General features: G+C 46.6%; 1 protein-coding gene across 1 annotated transcript in view; it reads left to right on the forward strand.

Annotated features, from left to right (window-relative positions):
• The first annotated feature begins 543 nt into the window (after positions 1 to 543).
• Positions 544 to 17,496, forward strand: part of LOC110532726 (voltage-dependent L-type calcium channel subunit beta-4) — a 37,646-nt gene continuing 20,693 nt past the window's right edge. Inside the window, exon 1 of the mRNA XM_036988785.1 lies at positions 544 to 618. The gene's annotated coding sequence lies outside the window, so the exon portion shown is untranslated. The remainder of the gene's footprint in view (positions 619 to 17,496) is intronic.

Consider the following 17,496-nt stretch of genomic DNA (forward strand, 5'->3'; position numbering starts at 1 on the left):
TGTTTGTTCAGAACATAGCAGTGGCAAATAATAGTTGTTTGAGAATGTACCTCCCTCACTAACAGTTCTAACTGTACGGTTCTCTCATTAAACAACACTGTAATGAACTCTGATTATCTTACAGTAACAAATTATATGAATATACATACATAGAATAGAAATGCCTTTCTATTAGTGCCACACATTACTGTAACAAAACTAAATATGGCCTATTGAACCGGTCCATTCCTCTTTACATGTTCAATGTTGAGAAGCTGCAGAGTCTCAGGGTGACTAAGAATATAACAGTACAGGTAGTGATAGAGATAAAATAATGACGATGAAGAAGAAGAGAGAGGGGGATAAAGGAACAAAAGAGTGTAAGATAGGATGGAAAGAAAAGAGCCCTAATGACGTGGCAAAGGGTTGTGTCTTAGAGAGAGACAGAGAGGGAGGGAGGAGGGGGAAGAGAGAGAGAAAGAGGGATAGACTGCTCCCAAGCACGGTACAGTACATTTCAACGCTACCCTGGAGAGAGAGAGAACACCATGACTGAGTAGCAGCGCGAGAGAGAGAGAGAGAGAGAGAGAGAGAAAGAAAGAGAGCGAGGGAGAGAGCACTCTTCCTACCTTCAACTGAGTAAGTACCCACCCTATTCGACATCGCTTTCTCTCTCAAGACTATTCAGCTGCTTCTCTTCTACTCTATTATCTCTGGTCATTCATTCTGCAGAGAACATAACATTCATATTGTTTGTTTTATCTTGATTTGTTCTTATATTTAAACTTGGGAGTATTTTCTTCTTTCTTTATCAAGATTATACCCATCAAAATCTGAAAAGAGTTGATCTACCAGTACATCGAGATGAAAATAGAATCTTATCACCTTCCTATATCGGCTACCGCTTCTGTTAATATGTTTAGCACTCTGGGGCAATCTCCTGGGTAGCGGCTTTAGGAATGTGGTGGTGTGGTGATAAGGGGTGCAACTGTGCATGTTAAGCAATATAAAATCTGATTGAATATTTCAATGTTCCTTCACTCAAGCTTACAGACAGTAATATCAGTCTGATGTCCAGTGACAGGGCTCTTGCTACATTGCTGATATTGCTGGTGAATGGTCCTGGTGTATTCTGGGATATTAGTTGCAGAATATGGGGTGGGTTAGTGCTGTTCTGTTCAGTTGCTGAGGAGAGGCAGGGCAGGTGTGGAGAAGAAGCTTTGCTGAGGGGCGCACAGTATACTGGCTGGTATATCATGCTTTCTCCTCTCTGTGCTGCATGCGTGTGTGTGTGTGTGTGTGTGTGTGTGTGTGTGTGGCATGCGCTCAGTGTGTGTGTCCTCTGTGTGTGTGCTCAGTGTGTGTGGCATGCACTCATTGTGTGTGTGCGCTCAGTGTGTGTGTGTGTGTGTGTGTGCTCAGTGTGTGTGTGCTCAGATTGTCTGTGTTCAGTGTGTGTGTGAGTGTGAGTGTGCTGTGCGTGGGGGGACGGAGTGCATTTGGGACTGCTAGGCTTCCTGTGTGGGGTCAATTAAGTACTGCATGAGACAGATCACTAAAAGCCTGTCCCGTGAGGAGTGCTTTGTGTGTGTATATGTGTATGTATGTGTGTGTATGTGTGTGTGTATGTGTGTGTGCATGTTTGCTTATGTGTGTGTGTGTACGTGTGTGTGTATGTATTTTGTGTGTGTGCATTGGTGTTTGCGTACCTGCGTGTGTGCCCGTGTATTTGTGTGTGAGTACTGGTGTGTCAGTGTGCAATGCTTTGATTAAATTTGATGAACTAGCACAGTTCCTGTCTCTCGCTGCCTCTTTCCTGTCTCAAGAAATAGGCTCTCTAGTCACTCTGCAGGTCATTTTCTAATGGAATACTTCATGGAAATATAATAGAAATGTGTTTCGTCTATAAAGCTGGTTACACGTTATCTTAACTTTAATGAATAAGCCTGCTTATAAATGTTTTTAAATCCTTTATATGCCAAATTTTGAAACATAAAGGCTCATACATGTTATAACAAGTTAGAAAGCATTATACAGGCCTCTCGGGTGGCGCAGTGGTTAAGGGCTCTGTACTGCAGCGCCAGCTGTGCCATCAGAGACTCTGGGTTTGCACCCAGGCTCTGTCGGAGGTCCGTGGGGCGACGCACAATTGGCCTAGCGTCGTCCAGGTTAGGGAGGGCTTGGCCGGTAGGGATGTCCTTGTCTCATCGCGCACCAGCAACTCCTGTGGCGGGCCGGGCGCAGTGCACGCTAACCAAGGTTGCCAGGTGCACTGTGTTTCCTCCGACACATTGGTGCGGCTTCCGGGTCAGAAGCAGTGTGGCTGTACATCGGCATGACTTTCAACCTTTGTCTCTCCCGAGCCCGTACGGGAGTTGTTGCGATGAGACAATTGGATACCATGAAATTGGAGAGAAAAAGGGGTCAAATAAAAAAAAGAAAAAAAAAGAAAGCTGTTACCCTGTTGGTTTGCAGGGCATATCTGGGACATCGCTCAACCCTTTATTTTACACATCACCAATTCACCAAGCTGAATGACATAACCAGTTACTAGAACCTCCATCCACTGACAGGTTCTCCAGGGTTATAACCTCCATCCACTGACAGGTTCTCCAGGGTTATAACCTCCATCCACTGTGTTACCCTGTTGGTTTGCAGGGCATATCTGGGACATCGCTCAACCCTTTATTTTACACATCACCAATTCACCAAGCTGAATGACATAACCAGTTACTAGAACCTCCATCCACTGACAGGTTCTCCAGGTTTATAACCTCCATCCACTGACAGGTTCTCCAGGGTTAGAATCTCCATCCACTGACAGGTTCTCCAGGGTTAGAACCTCCATCCACTGACAGGTTTCCCAGGGTTAGAACCTCCATCCACTAACAGGTTCTCCAGAACTGGAACCTCCATCCACTGACAGGTTCCCCAGGGCTAGAACATACATCCACTGACAGGTTCTCCAGGGTTAGAACCTCCATCCACTGACAGGTTCCCCAGGGTTAGAACCCCCATCCATTGACAGGTTATCCAGGGTTAGAACCTCAATCTACTGACAGGTTCTCCAGGGCTGGAACCTCCATCCACTGACATGTTTCCCAGGGCTAGAATCATCAAGCCAACTACACTCATAGCTGAGTATTAACATTATCCATAATAATATAACATCTGACTTAGATAAAGGATACGATTTGAAAGATTTTTTTAGAGGGGAACAATATACAGGACCAGTCTTTGACTAGTTTTTACATTCTAGAATAATAGTGAAGACATCAAAACTATGAAATAACATGTGTTAAACAAAGTGTTAAACAAATCTAAATATAGTTTATATTTGAGATTCTACAAAGTAGCCACCGTTGGTCTTGATGACAGCTTTGCACACTCTTGGCATTCTCTCAACCTGGAATGCATTTCAATTAACAGGTGTGCCCTGTTTAAAAGTTCATTTGGGGGATTTCTTTCCTTCTTAATGCATTTGAGCCAATCAGTTGTGTTGTGACAAGGTATGGGTGGTATACAGAAGATAACCATATTTGGTGAAAAACCAAGTCCTTATTATGGCAAGAACAGCTCAAATAAGCAAAGAGAAATGACAGTCCATCATTACTTTAAGACATAAAGATCAGTCAATCCGGAAAATGTCAAGAACTTTGAAAGTTTCTTCAAGTGCAGTCGCAAAAACCATCAAGCGCTGTGATGAAACTGGCTCTCATGAGGCCACAGGAAAGGAAGACCCAGAGTTACCTCTGATGCAGAGGATAAGTTCATTAGAGTTAATTGCACCTCAGATTGCAGGCCAAATAAATGCTTCACAGAGTTCAAGTAACAGACAGAGGAGACCGTGGAAATCTGTCCTTTGGTCTGATGAGTCCAAAGATTTTTGGTTCCAACTGCCCTGTCTTTGTGAGACGCAGAGTAGGTAAACAGATGATCTCTGCATATGCGGTTCCCACCGTGAAGCATTGGAGGAGGATGTGTGATGGTGTGAGGGTGCTTTGCTAGTGACACTGTCTGTGACACTTGGCTAACACAGCATTCTGCAGCGATACACCATCCCATCTGGTTTGCACTTAGTGGGACTATCATTTGTTTTTCAACAGGACAATGACCCAACACACCTCCAGGCTGTTTAAGGGCTATTTGACCAAGTGATGTAGTGCCGCATCAGATGACCTGGCTTCTACAATTACCAAACCTCAACCCAATTGAGATGATTTGGGATGAGTTGGACTGCAGAGTGAAGGAAAAAGCAGCCAACAAGTGCTCAGCATATGTGGGAACTCCTTCAAGACTGTTGGAAAGGCATTCCTCATGAAACAGTGTTTGGTGATGTATTGCCATACAGGATGCAGGTAGCACAGTGCTGTGGGTCTAGGTACAAGGCTGATATGGGTCTATCTAAGATGTAATTATAATATGAACGGAGCAGGAAGCACAGTGCTGTGGGTCTAGGTACAAGGCTGATATGGGTCTATCTAAGATGTAATTATAATATGAAGGGAGCAGGTAGCACAGTGCTGTGGGTCTAGGTACAAGGCTGATATGGGTCTATCTAAGATGTAATTATAATATGAACGGAGCAGGAAGCACAGTGCTGTGGGTCTAGGTACATGGCTGATATGGGTCTATCTAAGATGTAATTATAATATGAACTGAGCAGGCAGCACAGTGCTGGGGGTCTAGGTACATGGCTGATATGGGTCTATCTAAGATGTAATTATAATATGAAGGGTGCAGGAAGCACAGTGCTGTGGGTCTAGGTACATGGCTGATATGGGTCTATCTAAGATGTAATTATAATATGAAGGGAGCAGGAAGCACAGTGCTGTGGGTCTAGGTACAAGGCTGATATGGGTCTATCTAAGATGTAATTATAATATGAAGGGTGCAGGAAGCACAGTGCTGTGGGTCTAGGTACATGGCTGATATGGGTCTATCTAAGATGTAATTATAATATGAACGGAGCAGGAAGCACAGTGCTGGGGGTCTAGGTACATGGCTGATATGGGTCTATCTAAGATGTAATTATAATATGAAGGGTGCAGGCAGCACAGTGCTGTGGGTCTAGGTACAAGGCTGATATGGGTCTATCTAAGATGTAATTATAATATGAAGGGTGCAGGCAGCACGGTACTGTACTGTAGCTACACATCATGGCTGTATATGGGATAGCTCCAGTAGATTCTCAGTAGAGATACTTTGAAGCAGCAGATTGGTTGAGTCTGGTGAATGACTCTGTGTGGGGATAGGCCCTCAGCCAGCCAGGGAGCATAGTGGACTAGGTTTGAAAACTAGGTTTGAAATGGCACCGTATGGCACAGAATATTCCCAATATAGTGACAAAAGTAGTGCACAACATAGGGAAACCCTGGTCAAAAGTAATGCACAACATAGGGAAACCCTGGTCAAAAGTAGTGCGCAACATAGGGAAACCCTGGTCAAAAGTAGTGCACAACATAGGGAAACCCTGGTCAAAAGTAGTGCACAACATAGGGAAACCCTGGTCAAAAGTAGTGCACATCATAGGGAAACCCTGGTCAAAAGTAGTGCGCAACATAGGGAAACCCTGGTCAAAAGTAGTGCACAACATAGGGAAACCCTGGTCAAAAGTAGTGCACAACATAGGGAAACCCTGGTCAAAAGTAGTGCACAACATAGGGAAACCCTGGTCAAAAGTAGTGCACAACATAGGGAAACCCTGGTCAAAAGTAGTGCACAACATAGGGAAACCCTGGTCAAAAGTAGTGCACAACATAGGGAAACCCTGGTCAAAAGTAGTGCACAACATAGGGAAACCCTGGTCAAAAGTAGTGCACAACATAGGGAAACCCTGGTCAAAAGTAGTGCACAACATAGGGAAACCCTGGTCAAAAGTAGTGCACATCATAGGGAAACCCTGGTCAAAAGTAGTGCGCAACATAGGGAAACCCTGGTCAAAAGTAGTGCACAACATAGGGAAACCCTGGTCAAAAGTAGTGCACAACATAGGGAAACCCTGGTCAAAAGTAGTGCACAACATAGGGAAACCCTGGTCAAAAGTAGTGCACAACATAGGGAAACCCTGGTCAAAAGTAGTGCACAACATAGGGAAACCCTGGTCAAAAGTAGTGCACAACATTGGGAAACCCTGGTCAAAAGTAGAAACACGATATAGGTCAAAGGCGGTGCACTGCAATATTTAAGGGATTCCATTTCAGAGGTAACCATAGAGATCAGCGCTCCATTCCCATCCCTTTTCTGCCTCCATATCTTGCTCCTCCTGCTCCTTCTGCTGTAACGTATTCCTCTGTCTATGTAGGGTATGTCTCTGTCTATGTAGCGTATTCCTCTGTCTATGTAGCGTATTCCTCTGTCTATGTAGCGTATTCCTGTCTATGTAGCATATTCCTCTGTCTATGTAGCGTATTCCTCTGTCTATGTAGCGTATTCCTCTGTCTATGTAGTGTATATATCTGTCTATGTAGCATATTCCTCTGTCTATGTAGAGTATTCCTCTGTCTATGTAGTGAATGCCTCTGTCTATGTAGCGTATACCTCTGTCTATGTAGCGTATTCCTCTGTCTATGTAGCGTATTCCTCTGTCTATGTAGCGTATATATCTGTCTATGTAGCATATTCCTGTCTATGTAGCGTATTCCTCTGTCTATGTAGCGTATTCCTCTGTCTATGTAGCATATTCCTGTCTATGTAGCGTATTCCTCTGTCTATGTAGGGTATTCCTCTGTCTATGTAGCGTATTCCTCTGTCTATGTAGGGTATTCCTCTGTCTATGTAGCGTATTCCTCTGTCTATGTAGCGTATATATCTGTCTATGTAGCGTATTCCTCTGTCTATGTAGCGTATATATCTGTCTATGTAGCGTATTCCTCTGTCTATGTAGCGTATATATCTGTCTATGTAGCGTATTCCTCTGTCTATGTAGCGTATATATCTGTCTATGTAGCGTATTCCTCTGTCTATGTAGCGTATATATCTGTCTATGTAGCGTATTCCTCTGTCTATGTAGCATATTCCTCTGTCTATGTAGCGTATATATCTGTCTATGTAGCGTATTCCTCTGTCTATGTAGCATATTCCTCTGTCTATGTAGCGTATATATCTGTCTATGTAGCGTATTCCTCTGTCTATGTAGCGTATATATCTGTCTATGTAGCGTATTCTTCTGTCTATGTAGCGTATTCCTCTGTCTATGTAGCGTATTCCTCTGTCTATGTAGCGTATATATCTGTCTATGTAGCGTATTCCTCTGTCTATGTAGCGTATTCCTCTGTCTATGTAGCGTATTCCTCTGTCTATGTAGCGTATATATCTGTCTATGTAGCGTATTCTTCTGTCTATGTAGCGTATTCCTCTGTCTATGTAGCGTATTCCTCTGTCTATGTAGCGTATATATCTGTCTATGTAGCGTATTCCTCTGTCTATGTAGCGTATATATCTGTCTATGTAGCGTATATATCTGTCTATGTAGCGTATTCCTCTGTCTATGTAGCGTATATATCTGTCTATGTAGCGTATTCCTCTGTTAAATAAAGGTTAAAAAAGTAATAATAGTAATAAAATAATAATTGCATCAGGAATATTTCTAGCCGTAACTGGAGAAGAGACACCTATTTAACAGCGGGCATACAGGCAGACGTGTGTGTCTGTTTGTTTGTGTGTGTCTGTGTGTGTGTTTCAAGTTTTTAAGTTTTATTAGTTGTACATACGGGATACCTCATGCTCCGATAGGAAGGGAGGAGCAAAATGGAGTCGTGGTCAGATTTGCCAAAGGGAGGGCGGGGGAGGGCCTTGTATGCATCGCGGAAGTTAGAGTAGCAGTGATCCAGTGTTTTGCCAGTTTTGCTCCTCCCTTCCTATAGGCAGAAACTCAAACAGGATGTACCCCGTTGAGGACCATTCAACGCTGGTCTGACCAATCGGAATCCACGCTTCAAGATTGTCTTGATCACGCGGACTGGGGCATGTTCTGAGGTAGCCTCAGAGAATAAAATTGATTTATACGCTGATACTGTGAGTGAGTTTCTAAGGAAGTGCATAGGAGATGTTGTACCCACTGTGACTATTAAAACCTATCCTAACCAGTAACCATGGATAGATGGCGGCATTCGCACAAAACTGAAAGCACGAACCATCGCATTTAACCATGGCAAGGTGACTGGGTATATGGCCAAATACAAACAGTGTAGTTATTCTCTCAGCAAGGCAATCAAACAAGCGAAATGTCAGTATAGAGACAAAGTGGAGTCGAAATTCAACGGCTTAGACACAAGACATATGTGGCAGGGTCTACAGACAACTCAGTAGTGTGAAGTAGTGTAATGAGCTCATAAAAGATGGAAGGAACATGTCAAATCACATACAGGTCTTTGGAGTGAAGGCAACTGTCCTAATGACTAACTGGCTGTGATCATCTCTGTACAGTGTAGTGTTCACAGATACTGTCTGATGGTATATCTGGCTTCAATGAATTTGAATGGTCAAAGACATGAGCTCATAGAAGACAGGAGGAACAGGTCGAATCACACCCAGGCCAGGGTTGTGGACTGGAGTGGAGGAACAGGTTGAATCACACCCAGGCCAGGGTTGTGGACTGGAGTGGAGGAACAGGTCGAATCACACCCAGGCCAGGGTTGTGGACTGGAGTGGAGGAACAGGTCGAATCACACCCAGGCCAGGGTTGTGGACTAGAGTGGAGGAACAGGTCGAATCACACCCAGACCAGGGTTGTGGACTGGAGTGGAGGAACAGGTCGAATCACACCCAGGCCAGGGTTGTGGACTGGAGTGGAGGAACAGGTTGAATCACACCCAGGCCAGGGTTGTGGACTGGAGTGGAGGAACAGGTCGAATCACACCCAGGCCAGGGTTGTGGACTGGAGTGGAGGAACAGGTTGAATCACACCCGGGCCAGGGTTGTGGACTGGAGTGGAGGAACAGGTCGAATCACACCCAGGCCAGGGTTGTGGACTGGAGTGGAGGAACAGGTTGAATCACACCCAGGCCAGGGTTGTGGACTAGAGTGGAGGAACAGGTCGAATCACACCCAGGCCAGGGTTGTGGACTGGAGTGGAGGAACAGGTCGAATCACACCCAGGCCAGGGTTGTGGACTGGAGTGGAGGAACAGGTCGAATCACACCCAGGCCAGGGTTGTGGACTGGAGTGGAGGAACAGGTCGAATCACACCCAGGCCAGGGTTGTGGACTGGAGTGGAGGAACAGGTTGAATCACACCCAGGCCAGGGTTGTGGACTAGAGTGGAGGAACAGGTTGAATCACACCCAGGCCAGGGTTGTGGACTGGAGTGGAGGAACAGGTCGAATCACACCCAGGCCAGGGTTGTGGACTGGAGTGGAGGAACAGGTCGAATCACACCCAGGCCAGGGCTGTGGACTGGAGTGGAGGAACAGGTCGAATCACACCCAGGCCAGGGTTGTGGACTGGAGTGGAGGAACAGGTGGAATCACACCCAGGCCAGGGTTGTGGACTAGAGTGGAGGAACAGGTGGAATCACACCCAGGCCAGGGTTGTGGACTGGAGTGGAGGAACAGGTCGAATCACACCCAGGCCAGGGTTGTGGACTAGAGTGGAGGCAACTGCCATAATGACTTCACATGATCTGATCTTTTTGGTCAGTAGGTCTGGTAGGTAGGTCTTTTTGGTCAGTAGGTGTCCACTGTCTGATCAAATATCTGGTTTCAGTGGATTTGGTATAGTTGTGTGGAGTCGTCCAATTCCACTATGCTCTCTCTCTCAAGCGATTTCTACAATACGCAGTGACCTTTGACAAACCTCAGTCCCAGCCATCCTTCTAGAATCGTTCCACCCCCACCTACCCTCCTATCCACCCAGCTTCCAAGGGTGTTCAGATATGCGCGGTACCAGGGAGAAGAGAGGAGGAGAGGAAGGAGAATGGAGGGAGGCTATATTTAGAAAAACCAACTCACAGCAAAAAAAAATATGCCGTTTTCAATCTCCAGTCCTTCGGCTGCTGAGATCTACTGAAACTCTCTTTTTTCTCTCTCTCCCCCACTTTCTCTCTTTCTCTCTATCCCACCACTCTCCCTGCTACCCCACTCTCTCCTTTTTACTTCTCTCTGTCTCTCTCTCCCCTTCTCTATCTCTCTCTTCCCTTTTCTCTCTCTCTCTATCTCTCTCTCTCTCTTCCTCTCCATCCCACCACTCTCCCTGCTTCCTCTCTGTTTCTCTCTCTGTTTCTCTCTCTCTCCCCTTCTCTATCTCTCTATCTCTCTATCTCTCTCTCTCTCTCTCTCTCTCTCTCTTCCTCTCCATCCCACCACTCTCCCTGCTTCCTCTGTTTCTCTCTCTGTTTCTCTCTCTCTCCCCTTCTCTATCTCTCTATCTCTCTATCTCTCTCTCTCTCTCTCTCTTCCTCTCCATCCCACCACTCTCCCTGCTTCCTCTCTGTGTCTCTCTCTCCCCTTCTCTATCTCTCTCTCCCCTTCTCTATCTCTCTCTCCCCTTCTCTCTCTCTCTCTCTCTCTCTCTTCCTCTCCATCCCACCACTCTCCCTGCTTCCTCTCTGTTTCTCTCTCTGTTTCTCTCCCTCTCCCCTTCTCTCTCTCTATCTCTCTCTCTCTCTCTTCCTCTCCATCCCACCACTCTCCCTGCTTCCTCTCTGTTTCTCTCTCTGTTTCTCTCTCCCCCCCCCCCCCCCTCTCTCTCTCTCTCTTCCTCTCTCTCTCTCTTTTTTCTCTTCCCTTCTCGCTCCATCCCACCACTCTCCCTGCTTCCTCTCTGTTTTTCTCTCTCTCTCTCTATTTCTCTCCATCCCGCCACTCTCCATGCCACCTCACTCCCTCCTTTTCACTCTGTTTTTTCCTTCATTCGCTATTTTTCTTCCTCTCTCATTCCCCTCCCTCTGAGTGAGTTAGAACTCCTCTGAGTGCGTTAGAACTCCTCTGCGCTTCAGTAGCTCTTCCAGCACAACACTAATGATGCAAATAGTCATCCCATCTTCTCTGTTCTAAGACCAAGGCGAGCTTGCTGTTCTTTACTAATGTGTGTCTGTGTGTGTGTGTGTGTGTGTGTGTGTGTGTGTGTGTGTGTGTGTGTGTGTGTGTGTGTGTGTGTGTGTGTGTGTGTGTGTGTGTGTGTGTGTGTGTGTGTGTGTGTGTGTGTGTGTGTGTGTGTGCGTGTGCTCGGCGTGCATATGTGTGTGTGTGTTTGAATGCAACACATACATAAAAATATAGCTCTGAGACATTTCAGCTGAAAGTTGTTGATGGGCTGAGTGCACTTTATTCTTAAGCAGCCAGAGTTGAATGAGAGGGAGAGTGGGCAGAGTGAATACTACCAGGTTAATGGCCCATCTAAAGTAGGGTCCTCAGTGCCTGGGGCAGCCTTAGTGGGATAGCTTACAGGCTGAGCTTTAGCCTCTAATAGAACTTGGTCAAGGCCAGGAACAACAGAGCTGGTGTGTTTGTCTGTGTGTGTGTTTGTCTGTGTGTGTGTTTGCGCTCGTGCGTCCGCATGCTTGTCTTGTGTTGCTCTGCCTTGCTCTGCTCTGCCATGCTCTGCTCTGCCTTGTGTTGCTCTGCCTTGCTCTGCTCTGTCTTGTGTTGCTCTGCCTTGCTCTGCTCTGTCTTGCATTGCTCTGCCTTGCTCTGCTCTGTCTTGCATTGCTCTGCCTTGCTCTGCTCTGTCTTGCATTGCTCTGCCTTGCTCTGCTCTGCCATGCTCTGCTCTGCCTTGTGTTGCTCTGCTCTGCCATGCTCTGCTCTGCCTTGTGTGGCTCTGCCTTGCTCTGCTCTGCCTTGTGTTGCTCTGCCTTGCTCTGCTCTGCCTTGCTCTGCCTTGTGTTGCTCTGCCTTGCTCTGCTCTGCCTTGCTCTGCTCTGCTCTGCCTTGCTCTGCTCTGCCTTGCTCTGCTCTGCCTTGCGTTGCTCTGGATTGCTCTGCTCTGCCTTGTGTTGCTCTGTCTTGCTTTGCTCTGTCTTGCGTTGCTCTGCCATGCTCTTCTCTGCCTTGTGTTGCTCAGCCTTGCTCTGCCTTGTTCTGCCTTGCTCTGCTCTGCCTTGCTCTGCCTTGTGTTGCTCTGCCTTGCTCTGCCTTGCTCTGCTCTGCCTTGCTCTGCTCTGCTCTGCCTTGCTCTGCTCTGCCTTGCGTTGCTCTGGATTGCTCTGCTCTGCCTTGTGTTGCTCTGTCTTGCTCTGCTCTGTCTTGTGTTGCTCTGCCTTGCTCTGCTCTGTCTTGCATTGCTCTGCCTTGCTCTGCTCTGTCTTGCATTGCTCTGCCTTGCTCTGCTCTGTCTTGCATTGCTCTGCCTTGCTCTGCTCTGCCATGCTCTGCTCTGCCTTGTGTTGCTCTGCTCTGCCATGCTCTGCTCTGCCTTGTGTGGCTCTGCCTTGCTCTGCTCTGCCTTGTGTTGCTCTGCCTTGCTCTGCTCTGCCTTGCTCTGCCTTGTGTTGCTCTGCCTTGCTCTGCCTTGCTCTGCTCTGCCTTGCTCTGCTCTGCTCTGCCTTGCTCTGCTCTGCCTTGCTCTGCTCTGCCTTGCGTTGCTCTGGATTGCTCTGCTCTGCCTTGTGTTGCTCTGTCTTGCTTTGCTCTGTCTTGCGTTGCTCTGCCATGCTCTTCTCTGCCTTGTGTTGCTCAGCCTTGCTCTGCCTTGTTCTGCCTTGCTCTGCTCTGCCTTGCTCTGCCTTGTGTTGCTCTGCCTTGCTCTGCCTTGCTCTGCTCTGCCTTGCTCTGCTCTGCTCTGCCTTGCTCTGCTCTGCCTTGCGTTGCTCTGGATTGCTCTGCTCTGCCTTGTGTTGCTCTGTCTTGCTTTGCTCTGTCTTGCGTTGCTCTGCCATGCTCTTCTCTGCCTTGTGTTGCTCAGCCTTGCTCTGCCTTGCTCTGCTCTGCTTTGCGTTACTTTGCCTTGCGTGCTACCTCAGGGAGTGACACCCCTGCCCCATGCAAGTTCCGGGCTCGGCTGGGCCCGCACCCAAGGTTAAGAGAAAATGTAGGTTAGACTGGGCTTTCAAACCCTGGCGGGCAGCCAGTCCAGGAGATGGACAACTCCAGTTACAAAGCCAAAAGTCCTCAATGGCTGACCATGCGGATACAGGAGTGCCATCTGGAATGGCGGATGAAGGCTGCAACTGATAACTGACAAAAATGTTTCCACCCACTCCGGTAAATCGCTCTGGTTAAGAGCGTCTGCTAAATAACTGTGTAACATAAATGTACATCTCTCACTATAGGATGATAATGACTCATCCCCTGCATCTCTATAGCTCCATGATGCTGACTCATCCCCTGCATCTCTATAGTTCAATGATGCTGACTCATCCCCTGCAGCTCTATAGCTCCATGATGCTGACTCATCCCCTGCATCTCTATAGTTCCATAATGCTGACTCGTCCTCTGCATCTCTATAGTTCCATGATGCTGACTCATCCCCTGCATCTCTATAGTTCCATGATGCTGACTCATCCCCTGCAACTCTATAGTTCCATGATATTGACTCATCCCCTGCATCGCTATAGCTCCATGATGCAGACTCATCACCTGCAACTCTATAGTTCCATGATGCTGACTCATCCCCTGCAACTCTATAGCTCCATGATGCTGACTTGTCCCCTGCATCGCTATAGCTCCATGATGCGGACTCATCCCCTGCAACTCTATAGTTCCATGATGCTGACTCATCCCCTGCAACTCTATAGCTCCATGATGCTGACTCGTCCCCTGCATCTCTATAGTTACATGATGCTGACTCATCCCCTGCAACTCTATAGTTCCATGATGCTGACTCATCCCCTGCAACTCTATTGCTCCATGATGCTGACTCGTCCCCTGCATCTCTATAGTTACATGATGCTGACTCATCCCCTGCAACTCTATAGTTCCATGATGTTGACTCATCCCCTGCAACTCTATAGCTCCATGATGCTGACTCATCCCCTGCATCTCTATAGCTCCATGATGTTGACTCATCCCCTGCAACTCTATAGCTCCATGATGCTGACTCACCCCCTGCAACTCTATAGTTCCATGATGCTGACTCATCCCCTGCAACTCTATAGCTCCATGATGCTGACTCACCCCCTGCATCTCTACTGCTCCATGATGCTGACTCATCCCCTGCAACTCTATAATTCCATGATGCTGACTCACCCCTTGCATCTCTATAGCTCCATGATGCTGACTCATCCCCTACAACTCTATAGTCCCATGATGCTGACTCATCCTCTGCAACTCTATAGTTCCATGATGCTGACTCATCCCCTGCAACTCTATTGCTCCATGATGCTGACTCGTCCCCTGCATCTCTATAGTTCCATGATGCTGACTCATCCCCTGCAACTCTATAGCTCCATGATGCTGACTCATCCCCTGCATCTCTATAGCTCCATGATGTTGACTCATCCCCTGCAACTCTATAGCTCCATGATGCTGACTCACCCCCTGCAACTCTATAGTTCCATGATGCTGACTCATCCCCTGCAGCTCTATAGCTCCATGATGCTGACTCATCCCCTGCATCTCTATAGTTCCATAATGCTGACTCGTCCTCTGCATCTCTATAGTTCCATGATGCTGACTCATCCCCTGCATCTCTATAGTTCCATGATGCTGACTCATCCCCTGCAACTCTATAGTTCCATGATATTGACTCATCCCCTGCATCGCTATAGCTCCATGATGCAGACTCATCACCTGCAACTCTATAGTTCCATGATGCTGACTCATCCCCTGCAACTCTATAGCTCCATGATGCTGACTTGTCCCCTGCATCGCTATAGCTCCATGATGCGGACTCATCCCCTGCAACTCTATAGCTCCATGATGCTGACTCGTCCCCTGCATCTCTATAGTTACATGATGCTGACTCATCCCCTGCAACTCTATAGTTCCATGATGCTGACTCATCCCCTGCAACTCTATTGCTCCATGATGCTGACTCGTCCCCTGCATCTCTATAGTTACATGATGCTGACTCATCCCCTGCAACTCTATAGTTCCATGATGTTGACTCATCCCCTGCAACTCTATAGCTCCATGATGCTGACTCATCCCCTGCATCTCTATAGCTCCATGATGTTGACTCATCCCCTGCAACTCTATAGCTCCATGATGCTGACTCACCCCCTGCAACTCTATAGTTCCATGATGCTGACTCATCCCCTGCAACTCTATAGCTCCATGATGCTGACTCACCCCCTGCATCTCTACTGCTCCATGATGCTGACTCATCCCCTGCAACTCTATAATTCCATGATGCTGACTCACCCCTTGCATCTCTATAGCTCCATGATGCTGACTCATCCCCTACAACTCTATAGTCCCATGATGCTGACTCATCCTCTGCAACTCTATAGTTCCATGATGCTGACTCATCCCCTGCAACTCTATTGCTCCATGATGCTGACTCGTCCCCTGCATCTCTATAGTTCCATGATGCTGACTCATCCCCTGCAACTCTATAGCTCCATGATGCTGACTCATCCCCTGCATCTCTATAGCTCCATGATGTTGACTCATCCCCTGCAACTCTATAGCTCCATGATGCTGACTCACCCCCTGCAACTCTATAGTTCCATGATGCTGACTCATCCCCTGCAACTCTATAGCTCCATGATGCTGACTCACCCCCTGCATCTCTATTGCTCCATGATGCTGACTTGTCCCCTGCATCTCTATAATTCCATGATGCGGACTCATCCCCTGCATCTCTATAGCTCCATGATGCTGACTCATCCCCTACAACTCTATAGTCCCATGATGCTGACTCACCCCCTGCATCTCTATAGCTCCATGATGCTGACTCATCCCCTGCATCTCTATAGCTCCATGATGCTGACTCATCCCCTGCAGCTCTATAGTTCCATGATGCTGACTCACCCCCTGCAACTCTATACCTCCATGATGCTGACTCATCCCCTGCAACTCTATAGTTCCATGATGCTGACTCATCCCATACTCTATAGATCCATGATGCTGACTCACCCCCTGCAACTCTATAGCTCCATGATGTTGACTCATCCCCTGCAACTCTATAGTTCCATGATGCTGACTCATCCCATACTCTATAGCTCCATGATGTTGACTCACCCCCTGCATCTCTATAGCTCCATGATGCTGACTCAACCCCGGCATCTCTATAGCTCCATGATGCTGACTCACTCCCTGCAACTCTATAGTTCCATGATGCTGACTCATCACCTGCAACTCTATAGCTCCATGATGCTGACTCATCCCCTGCATCTCTATAGTTCCATGATGCTGACTCCCCCCCTGCAACTCTATAGCTCCATGATGCTGACTCACCCCCTGCATCTCTATAGCTCCATGATGCTGACTCACCCCCTGCATCTCTACAGCTCCATGCATCACCTCTTTGTCAAGAGAATGGTGCAGCACTGGGCATCCACACTGAAACCTGCCCTGCTTTCTGTCTGTGTCTGTGTCTGTGTCTGTAAGAGAGGGGATGCTGGAAGCTATAGAGGTAGGACCAGGCTGTCGCCGTAGTAGAATTGTAAATTCAGCACTTTGCCGATGAAGGATGGTGAACTACACAGCCAATTAGCAGAGCTATAAAGCAAATGTATCATGGCTGTTATGGACTATAGTCTTCATCTCTCTGTTGGTCTTTACTATATAACTGTTATTTTGCTACATAGCACCTAGCCCTATTTGTTTAGTTATGGAGGTTCTGTGCCTAATGAATGCAGTTGGCCAATCTGAAACGATTCCCTATTCCATAGATAATGCCCCTTATTTCCTATCTAGGGCACTACATTTAGTGCACTACAGTACACTATGGAAGGTATGCACTTCATGAGGAATAAGGCGCCATGTTAGGCTAAGCCACTATTTGTTCCCCCATGAATACCAACCACTCTCTGCTACTGGCGTTGGTTAGAGTTATCACATAGATAGTTATCGCATAGAGAGTTATCACATAGAGTTATTACATAGAAAGTTATCACATAGAGCATTATCATATAGACAGTTATGACATAGAGAGTTATCACATAGAGCATTATCATATAGACAGTTATTACATAGAAAGTTATCACATAAAGCATGATAATATAGACAGTTATCACATAGATAGTTATCACATAGAGCATTATCATATAGACAGTTATGACATAGAGAGTTATCACATAGAGCATTATCATATGGACAGTTATCACATAGAGAGTTATCACATAGAGCATTATCATGTAGACAGTTATCACATAGAGAGTTATCGCATAGACAGGTACACATAGAGAGTTATCACATAGAGTGTTAACATATAGAGAGTTATCCTACAGACAGTTATTATATAGACAGTTATCATGTGTGCAGAGTTGTCATATATAGAGTTATCATATAGAGTTATCATATATAGAGTTATCATATATAGAGTTATCATATAAAGAGTTATCACAGACAATTATCACATAGGGAGTTATCACATAGACAGTTATCACATATATAGTTAATATACACAGTTATTACATAGAGAGTTATCATATAGAGAGGTATCACATAGACTGTTATCATTCAGAGAGTTA

Source organism: Oncorhynchus mykiss, chromosome 9 (assembly GCF_013265735.2).
Source record: "Oncorhynchus mykiss isolate Arlee chromosome 9, USDA_OmykA_1.1, whole genome shotgun sequence".
Classification (NCBI taxonomy): Eukaryota; Metazoa; Chordata; class Actinopteri; order Salmoniformes; family Salmonidae; genus Oncorhynchus; species Oncorhynchus mykiss.